General features: G+C 43.3%; 1 long non-coding RNA gene across 4 annotated transcripts in view; it reads left to right on the top strand.

Moving 5' to 3' along the window:
* The window catches only part of LOC112922610 (uncharacterized), a 65859-nt gene that overhangs the window by 12332 nt on the left and 35200 nt on the right, over nt 1-18327 (top strand). For all 4 annotated transcript variants that reach the window (XR_011997734.1, XR_011997732.1, XR_011997731.1 and 1 more), the window contains exons 2-3: nt 9512-9636; nt 10337-10440. This is a non-coding gene — a long non-coding RNA (uncharacterized lncRNA). The remainder of the gene's footprint in view (nt 1-9511; nt 9637-10336; nt 10441-18327) is intronic.

Below are 18327 nucleotides of genomic sequence, written 5' to 3'. Positions count from 1 at the left end.
CCAGCAGGGGAACAGAGTATGCAAAAGCCTCCAGGCAGAAGCCAGAAACTTTGCAGAGACCAGCCTGGAGCAAGGGGGAAGTGGAGGAGACAAGTGTGAGGAGTAAGCCCCCCCGGGGCACTGCAACCTTTGGGGGGGGGGGTACCCACACCCCCTGGGGCTTGCAGCCTGTGGGGAGGCATCTCCGCAGCATCTACCCCGCGCCCCCCTCCAGGGCCTGCCATTGAGTCAAAGACTTACAGCCTTAGGGATGTACCAGAAGCCTGAGGAATGACACCCAGTGGCAAACTGAACACCAATAAAAAATAAATTTATAAATACATTTTAAAAAGAAAGAAAATAAAATAAGATGAAAACAGAGAGGGAGTCAAACAATAAGCGACTCTTAACTATGGGGAACAAACAGCGTTCCTGGAGGGGAGGTGGATGGGGTGATGAGGTAATTGGGTGAGGCACTAAGGAGGGCCTGTGATGTAATGAGCACTGGGTATTATATGCAAGTAATGAATCACTAACTTCTACCCCTGAAACTAATAACTCACTGTATGTTAATTAACTTGAATTTAAATAAAATCTAAAATAAAAACAAACAAAAAAATTTAAAAAAAAAAAGGAGCCTGAGGAATGAAGCTCCAGCTGGTGCCATGGAAACACACTCACATACAGTCACCACCGTCTTTCCTAAGCGTAGCTTCTCGGTGTCCAGGTGTCCACGTTTTCCTAGGGCCTCCCTGCCACGGGACCCAGAACTGCCCAGTGCACATGAGGGCATGTGCAACGCACGGGGCAACAGCTGGAGTTTTCACTTAACACCTGCTCCCAGCTGCGGGCCACGGGAGCCCCATGTTCTCCGTCAACAATGCAACAGAAGCAGCAACGTGGGGAGAAGTCTCCAGGCGTTGCGGCCTGGTGGCTTTGGCAGTCACGGTGGTGGTGTTCAGGGGACTGCTGAGCAAAATGCGTCGAATGAATGAATGAATGAACGACTGAATGTCACAATTCAGAATCATCGTGCCAAATTATCACCCACCTTTACTTCGAGAGTTTTTAAGCTCCAGTTCCACTTATTAGATGCTTCGGAGTCGATGCTCAGGAGTGCGTAGGGCTTTCATCTTCTGGATGTGTTTTATCAACATGGGGTGCAGCGGTACCCCCAGGCGCTGGGCCTCCGTGGCTAAGGAGCTGTTGACTCAATCTTCCGAGGATTCTGAAGAAAGGGGTGGAACCACTTGCCTTTCCTTTGCCAGTGCTTATTAATTTGTGTGTGACTATCAGAGTGGATATATTTTACTTGAGGTCAAAAGAGATCATCAAAAGGAGACGGTGTAGTAGCTAATAGAAATGCTGCTCGCAGTTCTAAAATAGCTCACAACAGTGCCCCTCCTCGGAGGATGCGGGGCCTTTGGAGTCTGAGTGTCTCGATGGGATCTAAGGAGGTTTTTCCAGGCAGGATGATGGAATTAGAATTACGTGCCCAAGTGACCAGGGGGGACGGAGCCCTGAGGGTCCGGGACAGGGTGCAGGCAGCCGTCTCAGACAGGCAGCCTCAGACAGCTTTGGGCGACAGATGTGTTTTGTTTGTCCCACACCATGGGGTTTGGGTGGTTTTTGTTTTTGTTTTGTTTTTTAGTTTCATTGTCAACATTTAGATGAGTAGAGAGATATTAGATAAAAAAAACAAACAAGATCTCTGGCTATCTTTAAAAATTTTTGAAATATCTGGCCACGTGGGCCCAGATCCCCACGAGTGAGCGATGATCTAGAGCTGAGCTGGCTCCACCTACTTCCCACTGCTGTGTGCGAGGGCCCTCCACTCCCCCTGCCCTTCCCTTAGCCAGCTTCATTCATGGACTACTGTCGGGGCCTTTGAGGGCATCCCAGCAAACAGCATCTCTCCTGTTCTCTGGGTTCTACACAAGCTGAGAGGTGAGACAGTGAATAAAGCTGAAGGCAAAAAAAAAGTGTGTATATATATATATATATATATATATACACATACATATATATATGCTAGAGTGTATGTATATACATACATTTATATATATATATATATATATATATATACACACACACTAGAAGGCTAGATACCTTTCTCATGCTAGAAAGGTATTTCCATCAAGGTGCCCATCTTGTGACCAGACACCAGAAGAACAGCAAAAGTCCAAAGTTGAAAAGATAGATATTTACTAGGAAATTGTATGGGAAAATATTCACCTTGTATACAAATTACACTTGTGCCCTGATCATTAGGTGTTAATGTGGCTGAAGCTTCAAGAGTTTGAGCTTGTTGTGTTTACGATGCCGGGGGAAGCAGCACTGTCAGATGCAGAGAGATGGACTAGGAGCAGGATTTACCAACCCAGGCTTTCTGTCTTTCTCTTCCTTTAAACGGTGTGTGTTCCATGCCAATATAATGTGTTTCAAGGAGTACAGCTTGCAGCAGGACAATGGAGTCCCAGTTGAGCTTATGTAGCTGCTCCTCACCTAAAGGTGCAAAGTAACCCATCCATCCTGGTAGGACATTCCATTACATATTCTAGTAGAATACACCTTCCCAAGGTGTGATGGGGCTTGATGTCCTCAGCAGTGTTAAAAAAATAGATATAGATAAATATATCTAGCATCTATCTAGCGTTTATATATATATATATATATATATATAATCTTCTTTATTTACCGAGAGGGAAAATGTTGGAAGGCAAGGCGTCTAGCTGCAGGTAAAACCAAGCAGACTTAGCCGGCTGGGTTCCAGGGGCCTTGGATCGGGCCAGCCTCCCACGTCCTCCTCACAGCACAGAGGGGCTGCAGAGTGCAGGCCTGCTCTCAGAGGAAGCTGGACACAACGGAGCCACATGATAGGCTTTAGTCTTCCCAAAGCATGACAAAGAACAGGGAAACCTGGCGTGACAGTCGTGGGACTCCCGGACCCGGGGAGGAACGATCCTGGAGGACTGGCGCTCAGAGCTGCTGGGGCTGATGAAGGCTGGAGGAAGGGTTCTTTAACAAGCTGAGCAAAGAACACCAGATCCCTCCTGTGCTTGGGGTGATTTTTCTGTGCAGGGGCCCTTAGCTCAAGGTTAGTGAATGGGGTAACCTTTGGCAGCCATGGAAACAAAGTTTCTAGGGGCACCTGCCGTTGCTCAGCCGGTTGAGCATCTGCCTTCTGCTGGGGTCCTGGGGTCATGCCCCCCCCATTGGGTCCCCCTCCTCCCCATGTTCCCTGCTGGGCAGGGACCCTACTTTTCCCTCTCCCTCTGCTGGCTGCCATCTCACGCCTTATGTGCACTGGCTCTCCCTGTCACATAAATTAAATTAAAAAAAAAAAAAAAAAAGAAGAAGAAGGAAAGTTTCTAGAAAGAAAGAAGCAGAACTCACTATCTACTGGGGTAAATCAACTGGAATGAAAAGCATAGAAAACAAAAACAACAATAAAAAGACAAAGACCTGAAAGGCAATCCAAGATGTGTTTTATGACATGGGAGCCAAATTTAGGAAAACCAGAGCGAGCCCTGGCATGGGCAGGGAGCAGTAGAGTCCAGGGGCCGGACGTTGAGGTGTCATCTTGTTCATTGAGCACTAGTGAGTGCCATGCACATTCACAACCATGCAAAGTCCATAATGTTAACCCATTTAGGGATGAGGAAACCGAGGCCCCAAGTGATTGATTCTAGAGGGCTGGTGGAGGGATTCCTGGGCCAGTCTCACTGGCTCAGAAACCCTTCCCCTCTCCCTGCTTGGCTTTTGGGCTGACTATACGTTGTTTCCAGAGAACAGGACAGCTGGGGGCCTGGTGAGGTGGCCAGGGTCACCTCCTGCAGAGAACTGCCCAGTCCCCAGGCCAATCGGCATCCTGGCCTCTCCCTAGTAAGCTGGTTACCTCTGGTCTGTGATGCCCTGACCTGGCATTCCCATCCTCTGGCTGCCCGCTCCCCACAGAGCAGAGATGGGGAGAGGGGCATGACATGGGCCTCCACGCACACCCTGTTTGACCGCCCTGAGCCATCAGCAGCAATTTTTCCAGGGAGGAGGGAGAGCTATAGGGCATGACTTTGTCGGAGGGGTTTCCTTCACTCCTGGTTTAATTGTGATGCCACAGACATAACAGACTAAAGCCACACCTAGACAGGTCATGTTCGCTCAGCAGCTCTCCACGAGATCAACTAGCGAAAGTCCCTTAATAAGGAATGTTTTTAGAAGGAACATATGGGGAATCAAAAAAGGGCTAAATATAAACCTGTATTTACAGAACTGAATAAGGAGCAAAGAAAAGCTGAACAGAAAGAGCCGGATGGAGAAGCTTTCTCCTAAAACAGGTTTTTTTTCCAGTGGGTGTGAGTGTGCATTTTGCTGTATATGTGAATTCGCAGGACACTAGAGTTGCCTATAATTAAACAAAGAAAAACAGCTTCTGATGCCAAAAACAGTTCTGATGCCAGTCATACTATGGAAGTACCTGAGGCTGTATCCACTAACTTTTATCAGAAATGAACGCATTTGGTTGCATTACAGACTTAGAAATGATTAAATGGAGCATAGACTTTTGAAATAGAAGTTTCATATCCAAGGCATATTTAAGGCATAGCTAAGGCAACTCTTTGAGAAATGATCTACGTCATTAATCCTGAAAGAAAGAAGAAGCCAACTCTTCATAAGCAGGCATGAAAGATCCCCGTGGCCCAAAGGGGATGAGGAAGGAATGAACAAGTATTTATTGAGCACCTGCCCCATGCAGAATGATTGGTGGGCATTCTCTTGTGTGAACTTCATGATGTTGCTAAGATGAAAGGATTCTTTTTCTCCCCTGTCTGTAGACTGAAAATCCCAATGTCCGAGGTTACGCTGCTAGCACACGGCAGGCGTGGGACCCACAGCTAGTTCAAGTCCAGTTATCTGGCTCCAGAGACGCTTGCCCTTTCAAATACAGCGCAGCCCTTCTAGGTGGTGTCAGGAGGCCCTGCTCCTGACTTTCTCATTTCCTCTTCACCAGAGATTTTAACTCAGATCTACTTGAGGGGGGCAGCCCAGTTGGCCCAGCGGTTTAGTGCCCCCTTCAGCCCAGGGTGTGATCCTGGAGACCCAGGATTGAGTCCCACGTCGGGCTCCCTGCGTGGGGCCTGCTTGTGTCTCTACCTTTCTCTCTCTGTGTCTCTCATGAATAAATAAATAAAATCTTTTTTTAAAAAAAATGTATTTGAGGAAGTTTTCTTCTTTGTTTAGGGAAAAGCATTTCCTTGAAAGCATTTGGTGGTACATTTTACCCAAAAGAAATCCCCTCATAACTTTTGTGTGTTACTTCTTTTATTATTACATCGGTTCGATGTTACATCATTTTGTTCCTCTGTACAGAGACCTTCCATTTTTACACAGTATGGTGTGAAGCGAGTTCTTTACTCACTTGGATCATGTGACACAAAATCTACCATAACAGCTAAGGGTGGGTCCTGACTAGGATCCTGCTTCACTTGCCTTCACTCAAATGTCAAGGCAATCTTTGAACGAGCAGATTAGACACAGATTGTGAGATAGCGGAGAGTGGGTGGAGCGAGAAAGGTTCCCAGTCCCAGTTCCCAGAGTGTGGACACAGCATTCATTTTACTGAACAGCCCTTCAGAGTGGAAAGTGCCTTTCTACAGCACCCCATAGAAAGTGCTGGTTGGTACAGCCAGCTGGTCAGTGGTGGAGGAGGTGTAGCTCTCCAAGAAATGTGTGAACAGCCCACCTGCTCAGACAAGGAGACAGTCCACTTTCCTGCAACTACCCTGGAGCCCTGGACTCCCGTGTGCAGAGTCCAAACAGCAGTATCACTGAGCTCCCAGCTATGTATATCTCTTTAATCTCACCCTTTACAATTTTGAGTTTCAGGGGCGCCTGGGTGGTTCAGTCGGTTAAGCGTCTGACTCTGGATTTCGGCTCAGGTGAAGTCAGCATGGGATTCTCTCTCCTTCTCCCTCTGCCTCTCCCCGCCCTTGCACATGTGCTCACGCACGCACACTTTCTCAAATAAATAAATACAATCTTTAAAATCTTGAGATTCATGTAAGAGATTTATATGTACTTAATACGTTAGTGTTATAGTACATGCATAGATTTTATTAGTTAATACATGTAAACTGGAAAAACATGCTTGAAAACAGTTTGCCAGCATGAGGACAAAACCCAAAAAGCTTGGAGATTCTCTGCCTAGGGGAAGGTGAGTGACAAAAATCAGTGGAGGTGGTGACAAAAGCCTGCCGCTAAATTCCTAAGATCCAAAAGATAAACCCAAATTGCCTGGGTCAAGGTGCATGGAGAGGCCAACCGGCCAGAAGCAAGGTACAGTTGGACTCTGCCTGCTTTTCTTTTTACCAGTGAGGATGACACCTGTGAAATTGCTTGAGAAGCAGGTGGCTTGTGAGACACAGGACGGCCCTTTCACTCCCCGAGTCACCCCAGGCCGTGGCCCCCAAGACTTGGAGAGACCAGCTCTCCTTCCCAAAGCAATGAGTTCTGCGGGTCAAAGGAGCAAATAGTGGAAGATATTTAAAAAGTTCAACATCACTTGTCGTACAAAACATTAAAACTAGTAAGAAAATAATAATAAATAATAAATAAATAAAACTAGTAGGAATACCCCATTTTTGACCATCAATTACATAGATTTAAAGAGTCAATAGTTGACCAAGGTGGAAAAATAGGCATTCCCATGTACGCCCAGTGGGTGTGTGAATTGGCAGAAATTTTCTGCAGGCAATTTGAAAATACTGACAAAGAGTTTTAAAAATATACACATCTACCTACCCATCAATTTACCTCTGGGTATTTTTTGAAGAAAATAATCAAATTTGGAAATAAAGGTTTAAATACATAAAAGCTTGTTATTCAACCACTTATTCATTCTACACATACTTCCTGGTGTCTTTTTTTGAGGCAGATTCTGTGCTACCACACAACAAAAAAGTAAAATAGGGCTCTGCTCTCCTAGAGATTATTAATAATCATTGCAGTGTTATTTATAACGGGGAAAAATAGAAACTAAGAACACGACCAAGATGAGGTTGTTGTTGTTCTGCAGTTATGAATTCCTATGCAGCCAGTATAGATTGTATCATAGAAGACACTGGAAGGACGCCTGGCTGGGTTAGTAGGTAGAGGGTGCCACTCTTGATCTCTGAGTTGTGAGTTTGAGTCCCATGTTGGGTATAGAGATTACTTAAATAAATAAACTTAAAAAAAAAAAAAAGACATCAGGTAATTTGAGTGGAAGAAAACAACAAAACAGAAATATATATGTCTCCTCACCTCACAGCCTTGAGTGCCCAGAGGAGGGTCACAGTTCACCCTATCATTTGAGACAGAGGTCATTTAGAATGAACAGACTTTCCTTTAGCGAGAAACAAAGCAGAATAGAACAAAAAAACATTGGGAAATATGCTCACCATTTCTTCCTACTTCATGAATGTTTTCTGAGGGTGATTCTAGGAGGAACTAGCAGAGCAGGTAACAACGACGTTGATGAAAGATTCTGAGAGGCAGTAAGTCTCATCTAAGGAACTACAGCTCAATCTGAAAATAAGTACCTCATCCAATATTTAAAAAGAATCTCCAGCATAATCAATTAAAAGTCCCTAAGAGAAATGGGCTTGCCCAGACATTGTTGGTGCAGGGGTGGCTTGTTATAAACATCTGAGAAAGCAATTAGCAGTATCTATCAAAACTTGTAATGTCACTGCCATAACCTAGCGACTTTATTTATAGGAATAGATGTCTAGGAGTACTTATGCCTGCATGAAACAATTTAATATGGAAATAGAAATTAACCAACATCTGCATATTGAGAGTCAATAAGGAGACAAGAGAGAAAAAGAGGTAGCAAGAATTTGTGAAGAAGGGCAGCCCGAGTGGCTCAGCGGTTTAGCGCTGCCTTCAGCGTAGGCCTGATCCTGGAGACCTAGGATCGTGTCCCACGTCAGGCTCCTTGCATGGAGCCTGCTTCTCCCTCTGCCTGTGTCTCTGCCTCCCTCTCTCTCTCTCTCTCTCTCTCCCAGTCTCATGAATAAATAAATAAAATCTTTAAAAAAAAAAATCTGTGAAGAAATAATGGCCAAAATTTCCCAAATTTCCTGGAAAAGATTAATCTGCACATCCTAGAAATGCAACAGACTCAATCAACCCAAAGAGATCCACACTAAAATACAACATAGACAGTGTCTAAAGCTAAAGATGAGGAGAGAATCTTGAAAATAGCAAGAGAAAAATGACCTATCATGTACAATTGATGGTGAACTAACAGCTGACTTTCTCACCAGAAGCTGTGGAGGCCAGTAGTTGGTGGGATGACCTATTCAAAGTGCTAAAACAAAAACAACAGAATTGTACATCTAGCAAACTATTCATCAAAAATGTATTCTTGAGAGGTGCTTGGGTGGCTCAGTTGGTTGAGCTTGATTTGATTGATTTGATTTGGTTGAGCTCAGTTGGTTGACTCTTGATTTTGATTCAGATCATGATCTTAAGGTGGTGGGATTGAGCCACAAGTTGGGCTCTGTGCTCAGTAAAAAGTCTGCTGAAGATTCTCTCTCTCACTCTCTCCCTCTGTCCTTCCCCTCACCTCTCTGCCCACCCCTACTGCCCACCCACATTTGCACATTCACATTCTCTCTCTCTAAAATGAATGGATAAATCTTTTTTAAAAATGTATTCTTAAAAGACATTCAAATAAACAAATATAAACAAAACCTGAGAGAATTTGTCACTAGTTGACCTGCCCTGCAAGAAATACTCAAGGGAGTCCTTCAGGCTACATGAAAGGACACTGGACAATACTTGAAAACACATGATGAGATAAAGATCTCACCCTTTAAAAAAAAAAAAAAGATCTCACCCTTGACCATACTGAATACTAGGAATGTGGAGAAAAAGAGCAGATATAGCAAATTTCTGGTTACCTTATCTTCTTACTCTTCAAGCTTTACACTCTGAGTTGTTTTTTTTTTTTTAAGATTTATTTATTTATTTATTTATTTATTTATTTATTTATTTATCATAGAGAGAGAGAGGCAGAGACATAGGAAGAGGGAGAAGCAGGCTCCATGCCGGGAGCCCAACATGGGACTCGATCCCGGGACTCCAGGATGGTGCCCTGAGCCAAAGGCAGGCGCTAAACCAACCGCTGAGCCACCCAGGGATCCCCTACTCTCTGAGTTTTTAATGCAATATCCACCAAACATCCAGTCATATTGAAATAGCCTGATGTTTGGTTCAGAGAGCTGATGACACATACTTGTTTTGACTTGATGACATTTGGGGCTTGGAGCTAATAGATTTCTCCCTTTTGTATGACTGAGCACAACCTAAGAAATAATACCATCAATAATAACATCATTATTTTACAATGAAAGTCTAATTAGAGTGTGAACGGAAGTGCTATTGGCCAAGGGCCCCTATCCACTAGTTATGTCTTAATGGGAAATCTGACCCAAGAATCTGACAATCAAAACGGATTATCTTTCATTTTACCATTATTTGTTCACAGTTATGCCATCTGGCTCATATAACCAGAAGAAACTTGGCACCCACGTTCAACTAGAATGACCGTCAATTCACAAAACATCCTTATTTTCTCTTGGCTAAGAACAAAGTGACAACTGATCTCAATGTGTAAGTACTTATCATGTAAAACAAATGACTTGAGCAGGGAATATTTTTTAAGAGAGGTTGGAGGAGCATTTTGGTGTCATCAGATATCTCATACTATATTCTAACTGTATAACCTAATTTACCTTTCTTTATGTTTGTCTCTGAATTTTCTCTTCAATTTAACAAATACTTTTTGAGCACCTGCTGTATAAAACAGAATGAGCCAAATACTAAAAAGGATACCAAGCTATATTAGGCAGGAGATGGCTCTAGCTTTATAAGAAAGAAAACCTCAGATTTCAGTGGCTTAACTCAATGGAACTTAATTTCACGCTCACTTAAACAGCTCAATGATGCTGTCCTAGGTCAGCAGGCACCTTTCTTCCTCCTGGTGACCCAGGTATTTTTGGACCCTTCTATCTTGAATTCCTGCCATCTTCTAGGGCATCAGAATCTTTGCTTCAAGCTGCCTAAATGGTAGAAGAGTAAAGAAAGCACGCAGATTTCTTAAAACACCCACCCCACGGGCAACACCTGTCACTTTCACTTGTGTTCAACCTGTAAGAACAAGTCACTTGGCATACCTGGACATAGGAGATTGGCCAGTGTTGTCCCTGGCTAGGTAGTCACTTCCTGGCAACAACTTTATAGTTGGGGAGGAAGGGAACAAGCTAGAGGTCTGTTATTCCTATTGTGTAAGATATAGCTTCTATCTTCAAAGGACCTTTGCCAGAGTAGAGAAGAAAGTTCGCAGGAGAGAAATGTCACAGAGGCGGTGGCATTTGAGATGATCCTCAATTGACTGAACTGCCAGACCACGTGTTGGTAAGTGGGACATTCTAGATGGAGTGACTGTCGCTAAGGAAGCATGGAGGGAGGGAGGGAATGTTGAGTAACTAGTTTTCCTGGAACAAAGATTTGCATAGGAGAGAGACCAAGCTTAAAAGTTTCTTTAGGTCATTGTCATGTAAGGCCCTGAATGTCAGGACAAAGAGCTGGAATTCTATGCTTCCTTTATCATGATTATCGTGCATTTTTAACACAAAGTGGCCCGAACAATGACAGCATTAATCACTAACAAGTAACAGTCACAGAGCAGACAATACATTCACTATGAAGGGATTTCATTTTTCAGATGGTAACACTAATGACAGCATCATATGACATCACAGGCTGTGATCGATTTCAGAAGTTTGTGTCTGTTCTCACGTGTCTGGATACGTACAAAATACAGTCCAAACATTTCCATTTCACTCTTGCGCCTTCTCCCAGGATTATCTCACATAGTTATCTAGAGACTAGAGACGCTGAGGGTAGCTTTACACACTGACATCACAAACCAGCAGTGCCCCCCCCCCCCAGGGCGGGGCAGGAGGCCTCTCTAGGGCTGCGAACTCTGAATACTGTTGGCCCAAAATGGACAAACTTTTTAGAATCTCTGAAAGTAAGAAAGAGAGTTTTATTCGAACCCACGTTAGAACTTAGAAACCTAAAGTGGCTTTCCTTATACATCAGGCCTTTCGAGAGTTTTCCTCTCCTCCATAGGGATACTGATCACTGCACAGCCCGTGAATGTGATTCCCTTCATCCCCAGCAGACAGCGGTCCTCACGGCATCAGGGTCACCCTGGCATGTAAATCGTACTGGAAATTTAATGGGCATAAAGATTTGTTTAAAAATATTTGGGTGCAAAGGGACAGGAGGGGCATATACAATAACATTGGGGAGCCTTAGGAAAGTAGTAACTGGGCTTGAAAACTTTTTTTTTTTTTAAGATGTTATTTATTTATTCATGAGAGACACAGAGAGAGAGGCAGAGACACAGGCAGAGGGAGAAGCAGGCTCCCCACAAGGAGCCTGATGTGGGACTCGATCCCAGGACCCCAGGATTCCGACCTGAACCAAAGGCAGATGCTCAACCGCTGAGCCACCCAGGTGTCCCAAAAACCTTTTCTGATTGTGACTTTGATGTATATCCCTCCCAGCTGGCATGGTTGTAAACTATACCCAAGTAGAACATTTCAGAAATTCTGATTGCGAGTGGGGTCTCCTTGTTCCCACTATGCTGCACGTCACATCTCCCTGTTTCGGAACGAGTTAGGAAAGAGACAAACGAATAGATTTACAGAGAGGTTCTGTCTTCATCTCTTCTATAGAACTCTTACTTGAAGCACTTAGACCTACTTTACCTGGTACTTATTCTGTCAATTTCCAATTAACATAATGCAATTTTGCAAGATTGTTTTTAAGCCATTGTTACCTTGGTTTAAAATAGTCTAAATAGGCATGATATAAGCTAGAGTTTAGTTATACAGAGCTCTTAATATTACATACATAACCTCATTTGCTTCATAAAATAATTATAAGCAATAATTTTCACAATCAGTATTTTTTAATAAGTTCACATTCATAACCATTTTTCCCATGATAAAATTAACAAAAAGTTAAAAAACAAAGTATCTAAAGTTGGTGAGCATATCGTGAGAACATTCTCATTAATTGATGGTGCTAAAAAAAATTGATGGTGCTGATTTAAATAATCACAGACTTTCTGGAAAGCAATCTGGAAAAATGTATCAACAGTTTAAAAACATCTGTTCCATTTGTCTCAATTATATATACACACACACAAACAGAGCAAAAAACATTCCCCACAGCAAAAAGTGTTAATGGTGGTTATCTCTTGGTAATGGGATAATAGATAGTGTTTACTTTGGAATTATATTTTTAAAAAATCTATCCCCAGGATGTCTGGGTGGCTCAGTGGTTTAGCGCCTGCCTTCCACCCAGGGTGTGATCCCAGAGTCCTGGGATTGAGTCCCACGTCGGGCTCCCTACATGGGGCCTGCTTCTCCCTCTGCCTGTATCTCTGCCTCTCTCTCTCTGTCTCTCATGAATAAATAAATAAAATCTTTAAAAAAAAAAATCTATCCCCACTGAGAAAGTTTTATTTTTATGATTATGGTAAAATTGTTTCCATCATTTAAGAAAAGTTATAAAGAATCTTAATAAAATAAGAATATTCATAATATTCAATAAGAATACCATATTTTATAAAGAATATAATATCAACTAATTACATATGTACATGTGTATATATACAAATATATAGTCAATTGCCTAATAGATACATCTGTTTCCTAAGGCCTAACATGAGGCACCAATGAGCCAAGACTAAAACCATGTTTATCAATAAGTGTTAGGGCAATTGGAATATGAATTATGGATGTTTAAAATTTCTCATTTACAGTTCTTCAGCACTGAACTTGTACTGCTTTTAAATTCCAAAAAGAACACTTAAAAATCAAATAGAAAAAAAAAAATCTCTGCAGAGCATGATTATATCATTCTATTCACTATACAGTTATTAAGTCATGTCAGGTTGTCAGCTTCCTTGTTTGTAAAGTGAGGGGATTAGACTAGATGTTCTCTAAGATATCTTGCAGGCTTAGAAAATTCTAAGCACACACCTAATACATAATTATCAAAACAACAGACCATGTCTATTGTAAATCTAAAAAGACCCTGACCTTGAGGCGTCATGATATAATAATGAGAGCAAGGCCTTAGCATCGAGGAAACTTGGCTAGGGGGCGCCTAGGTGGCTCAGTCAGTTAAGCATCTGCCTTCTGCTCAAGTCATGATCCCAGGTCTTGGGATGGAGCCTGAGGGTTGTGTTTGTTTGTGTTGTGTCGTGTTGTGTCAGGCTCCTTGCTCAGTGGGGAGTCTGCTTCACCCTCTCCCTCTGTTCTTCCTCCCTCCTCCTGCTTGTGCTCTCTCATTCAAATAAATGAAATCTAAAATTTAAAAAAAAAAAAACCCACTTGGCTAACATCCTGGCTTGGGTCTCATTTCCCTCATTAGAAAGGTGAGGCTAATACCTCTTCTCAAAGGATTGAAAAGGGGTTGAAATGTGCTAACAAACCCAAAGGCCTTTACATGTTGGCTGGCTCAGAGGAGATGCTTCAGAAATGGTACTTTACTCACTAAGCCAAGACGTGACAGTGTATCGGCCAGATTGCACTGGATCTTCATCCCTGGATCTAAACTCCCATTTGGAATACTGCAGCGGGAAGCAGAGGGTACCCTTTGTGAGGACTAACCCATTTCAGCTTGGGGAAGATGAGATAAGGGTTCAGGTGGGACCTGAGTGTGACACACCATGTCACCAGGTCCTCGGGGCTGTCCTATGGGAAGTGGGCAGCATAGGGAGTCGAGGAGGGGTACAGAGGAAAAGCCTAGTTATGTGTTTTCCTCTGCCCTGGGTTGCTCACCTGCTTACCAGATTTTCCTCCTCCTCCCCTCCTTTTCACCAGAAAATATTTTATTTATTTATTTATTTATTTATTTATTTATTAGATTTTAGATTTTAGATTTTATTTATTCATGAGAGACACAGAGAGAGAGAGAGAGAGAGGCAGAGACACAGGCAGAGGGAGAAGCAGACTCCATGCAGGGAGCCTGACGTGAGACTCGATCCTGGGTCTCCAGGATCACACCCTGGGCTGAAGGCAGAGCTAAACCGCTGAGCCACCGGGGCTGCCCTCATCAGAAAATATTTAATGATACAGACGACGTGCAAGTCTCCATGCTTGTTATCAGAGTTTGGTTATTAAATGAGTTTTGGTTCTGACTGGTGCTTGGAGGGAATAGTGGGCTTCAGAACACGGTGAAACAAAGCCTCCCAACGACAATTCCCTCAAGGGATTTTTCTTTCTGGCAGAAGTAGACTGTGCTCCAGTAGTCAAGATATGTTGGAGGTTGGGAGGGGAGTACCCTGGCAGGAACAACACATGATGAGCTCAATACCAATGGCTCCTTCATTAAGGAGCTCATGGAAATGAGCTGCCATAAAGAAGTATCTGAGGTACAGAGAGGAGGGAAATGAGGCTTACAACTAGGTCATAAAGGATATAGACCATGCTTAAGAATTAGGAACAGGGGCAGCCCGGGTGGCTCAGCGGTTTAGCGCCGCCTTCAGCCCAGGGCCTGATCCTGGAGACCCAGGATTGAGTCCCACGTCGGGCTTCCTGCATGGAGCCTGCTTGTGTCCCTGCCTCTCTCTCTCTCTCTCTCTCTCTCTGTGTGTGTGTGTGTGTGTCTCATGAATAAATAAATAAAATCATAAAGAAAAAGGAATTAGGAACGACAATTCAACAACAGGAAAAGAAAAAACCCAACTAAAGAATGGGCAAAGGACTCAAATAGACATTTCTCCAGAGAAGACATACAAATGGGCAACAAACATGAAAAGATGCTCAATTTCAATCATCACCAAGGGATGACCACTACAATAAGATAATAATAATGATAGAAACGTTGGTGAGGAGGTGGAAAAATTACAACCTTTGTGCCCTGTTGGTGGGAATGTAAAATAGAGCAGCCATTAAGGAGAACAGTCTGGCAATTCCTCAAAAAGTTAAAAATGCAATTACCATATGATCCAGCAACCCCACTTCTTTTTTTTTTTTTTTGGAACCCCACTTCTTGATATTTGTCCACAAAAATTGAAAGCCGAGTCTTGAAGAGGTATCTGTATACCTGTGCTCACAGCAGCATGGGTCACAGTAGCCCAGAGGTGGGAACAACCCCGACGTGCGTCCATGGGTGAATGGCTAGACCACGTGTGGTAAACACATGCACTGGAATGTTGTTCGGCCTTAAAAGAAAGGAAAGTCTGACACGTGCTACCACATGGAGGAACAGTGGGGACATTCTGCTAAGTGAGATATGCCAGTAGCCAGAGGACAGACACTGCATGATTCCACTTCTGTGAGGTATCTAAAGTTGTCAGACTCCCAGAAATAGAAAGTAGAATGGTGGTTGCCAGGGGCCTGGGGGAGGCGGGAGAGGGGAGCTGTCGCATGGGTATGATTTCAATTTTGCAAGGGGAACAATTTCTAGAGCTCCACTGCACAGTGTGAATACAGTTAGCACCAAACTGTCGTACACCTGCAAATGATGAAGATGGCAAATTTCACGTTATGTGGGGTTTTTTTTGTAGTTGTTTTTTTACCACAATAATAAAGAAAGAATCGGGAACCCTCTCTTGCAGGCAGCGGGCCATTCCCTGAAGCGTTGTAAAGCTGGGAGCGACCCGGTCACACGCATTTTGGGGAGCGGCCTCTGGGGAAAGTGTTTCATGGATAGTGATGGAACAGTCTGGAACCCCGGGGGGACCAGCTGGAGGGCCTTCCAAGGGTTTGCCGAGGGTGTGACAAGCTCGGAGAGAAAGAGGAAGGAGATGTGACAGCGGGAAGGAATGCGGGCGGGGCTGGGAACCGGGTCGTCCTGCCTGGGGTGTGTGACTGAGGCCACCGAGGCCTGGGCAGCTGAGTGTCGCCAGCGGGGAGTGCGGCTGCTCCTGCCCCCGAGATGGGCTGAGTCAGGAGGACTCCGGGGCGGGGGCCACTGCCCCGTGGGGCTCTGACAGGGTCCTCTCCCCACCCCACTCCCCTGGCTGCTTTCTTTTCTTCCTTCTCTCTTTTTTTATTAAGAGGAGCACGACTCTTGGACACTGTCCTTCGTATTCAGAGTTGCAGTTCTCCTAAGGCTGAGTAAAGAGAGTCCTGATTCTGGCAACCTCTCTAGAAATTCAGTGACTTTCCATTTATCTGCCTTTTATCTGCGTCCTGTGGAATTCCCCAGCACTTATATCATCCTCCAGAAATGCATCCTGGGTGAAGCCTTTTTGAATCCCCACATTGGAGAAAAACCTTTGTGGTGTTTGTTTTCCTTCGTACAAATGCATTAACATGTGATTTCTGGACACGGAGGGTGTCGCACTCAGTGGGTGACAGGATGAGGCCATCGGGGAAGTCAGGTGCGGGGGTCAGATGGGATCCCTTCAAGTGAGGGGCTCTGTCCGGGACAATTCAGATTTTGACTCAACAAAATAACACAGGTCTTTTTTTTCTTTTTAAGATTTTATTTATTTATTCATGAGAGACATAGAGAGAGAGAGAGGCAGAGAGAGAAGCAGGCTCCGTGCAGGGAGCCCGATGCAGGACTCGATCCCAGATCTCCAGGATTATGCCCTGGGATAAAGGCAGGCGCTAAACCACTGAGCCATCCAGGGATCCCCAACACGGGTCTTTATGTCGTTGACTTTTGGAATTACTTACGAGATGTGGACACTCCTGAATGCCAAAGACCAAGAATAATTTCTTCTAGATTAATCATGAAGGACCTTCGGTAAAATAATGTTGCTTGTTAAAATCATATTTAATATGTTGGCAAATTGAATTTAAATTTTAAAAATGTAAAAAAAAATCATATTTAATTTACAAATCATCAAATCTCTTGTTTTTGTCCTTTGATATTTCATTTCTTGCTTCCAAGCTTAGAGAAAGTATAATTCCTCTAAAGATATCATAACTACTAGTTTCTGTTTTCTGCTACTTTGCTATGACTTGCTTTATATGTTGAATTGTCAAATCTATCTAAAGTTTTTTTTTATGGTGTTCATTAAATCATTTTTCAATATTGCTAGCACCAAGAAGTAAATCCAAAAGGGGTTTTCCTTCTCTGTAAAGCAAATCGTTTGCATGCTTTGTAAAATGCTTAGCACAGTACAAATGTGAGGTGATCTAACCCGGGGTGGTGGGGGGGGATGTTTTCACTCCACATCTCCCTTGGAAAATATTTAAAGCACAGCAGTCATAGATCTAATTTTCTTTGAAGGTGCTTTTGGATAGAATCCAGGAAAACTACCCTTTGTAAAACCAAGGAGTATTTCATCTGAAAACTTGGTCCACTTAAAAAAAATTAACTACCAAGCATGTTTGAGTGTCTATGTTAGTTACTGTGGTACAAATTATAGTCAATAGAAGTTTCATGCTGAGAAAAAGCATGAAGTACATAAGATGAATGCCATTCACTGTGATTATTCTCTTCAGGAGCTAGAAAATAAGTACTTAGAAAGATTATGCATGAGGGTAATTGCTGTTTAATGGAGAAAAACTGGGGAAAATAATTATAAGAGTGAAGAAGATATTTCCTAACCATCTGTCACTTAAAAATAAGAAACAAAAAAGATAACGTAGTACATTTTTCCAGAAAGACTTGGACGTGATGCCAAAAGGCAACACTTTGATGCTACACACACAAAAGAACCTCCCATGAAGAAATCTGAGATTGCTATATGTAGAAGTTCCTTCTAGAGCCATCACCGAGGTGTGTTTTACTATTACAGTCCATCACCTTTATTTGACATTTCCGCATAGCCAAGGTGGAAGAACACACCCGCCTGTGACGTCAGTAATTGGAAAGTGATGCCAATAGAAGGATGTGTCCTCCTACCAGGAAAATAAAAGTATGGGGCCATGGAGAAAAGCAATCTTTGAGTTTCTTATTTTGTTTAATGCATTGAAGAAATATTAGTAAGCTGATAAAGGTCTATATTTATGGGCCCGTTATAGGCTTTGTTCAGATAGTAGTTTATCGATGTTCTCTTCTGTTGAAGCCGGTATTCTTCAGTCCCTAGATCTTGGCCCCTGCCATATGCCTATCAGTTCTTCGGCCCTGACTGGAGGAGCTGATACTCTGGAGGCAGAGAAGGGAGTAGTTCCATGAATTATTCAGCATCACTGGTTTGCTGTTGTTCAATAATATAGGATTTAATAACCAGACAAGACAACAATACAAGAGATGTGGTGAGGCAGTATGTGATTAAGGGTGCAGCTGGAAGTAATCTCTCTCTCTCTCTCTGAA

Source organism: Vulpes vulpes, chromosome 16 (genome assembly GCF_048418805.1).
Source record: "Vulpes vulpes isolate BD-2025 chromosome 16, VulVul3, whole genome shotgun sequence".
Lineage (NCBI taxonomy): Eukaryota > Metazoa > Chordata > Mammalia > Carnivora > Canidae > Vulpes > Vulpes vulpes.
This window is presented reverse-complemented; position numbering and strand designations above follow the sequence as displayed.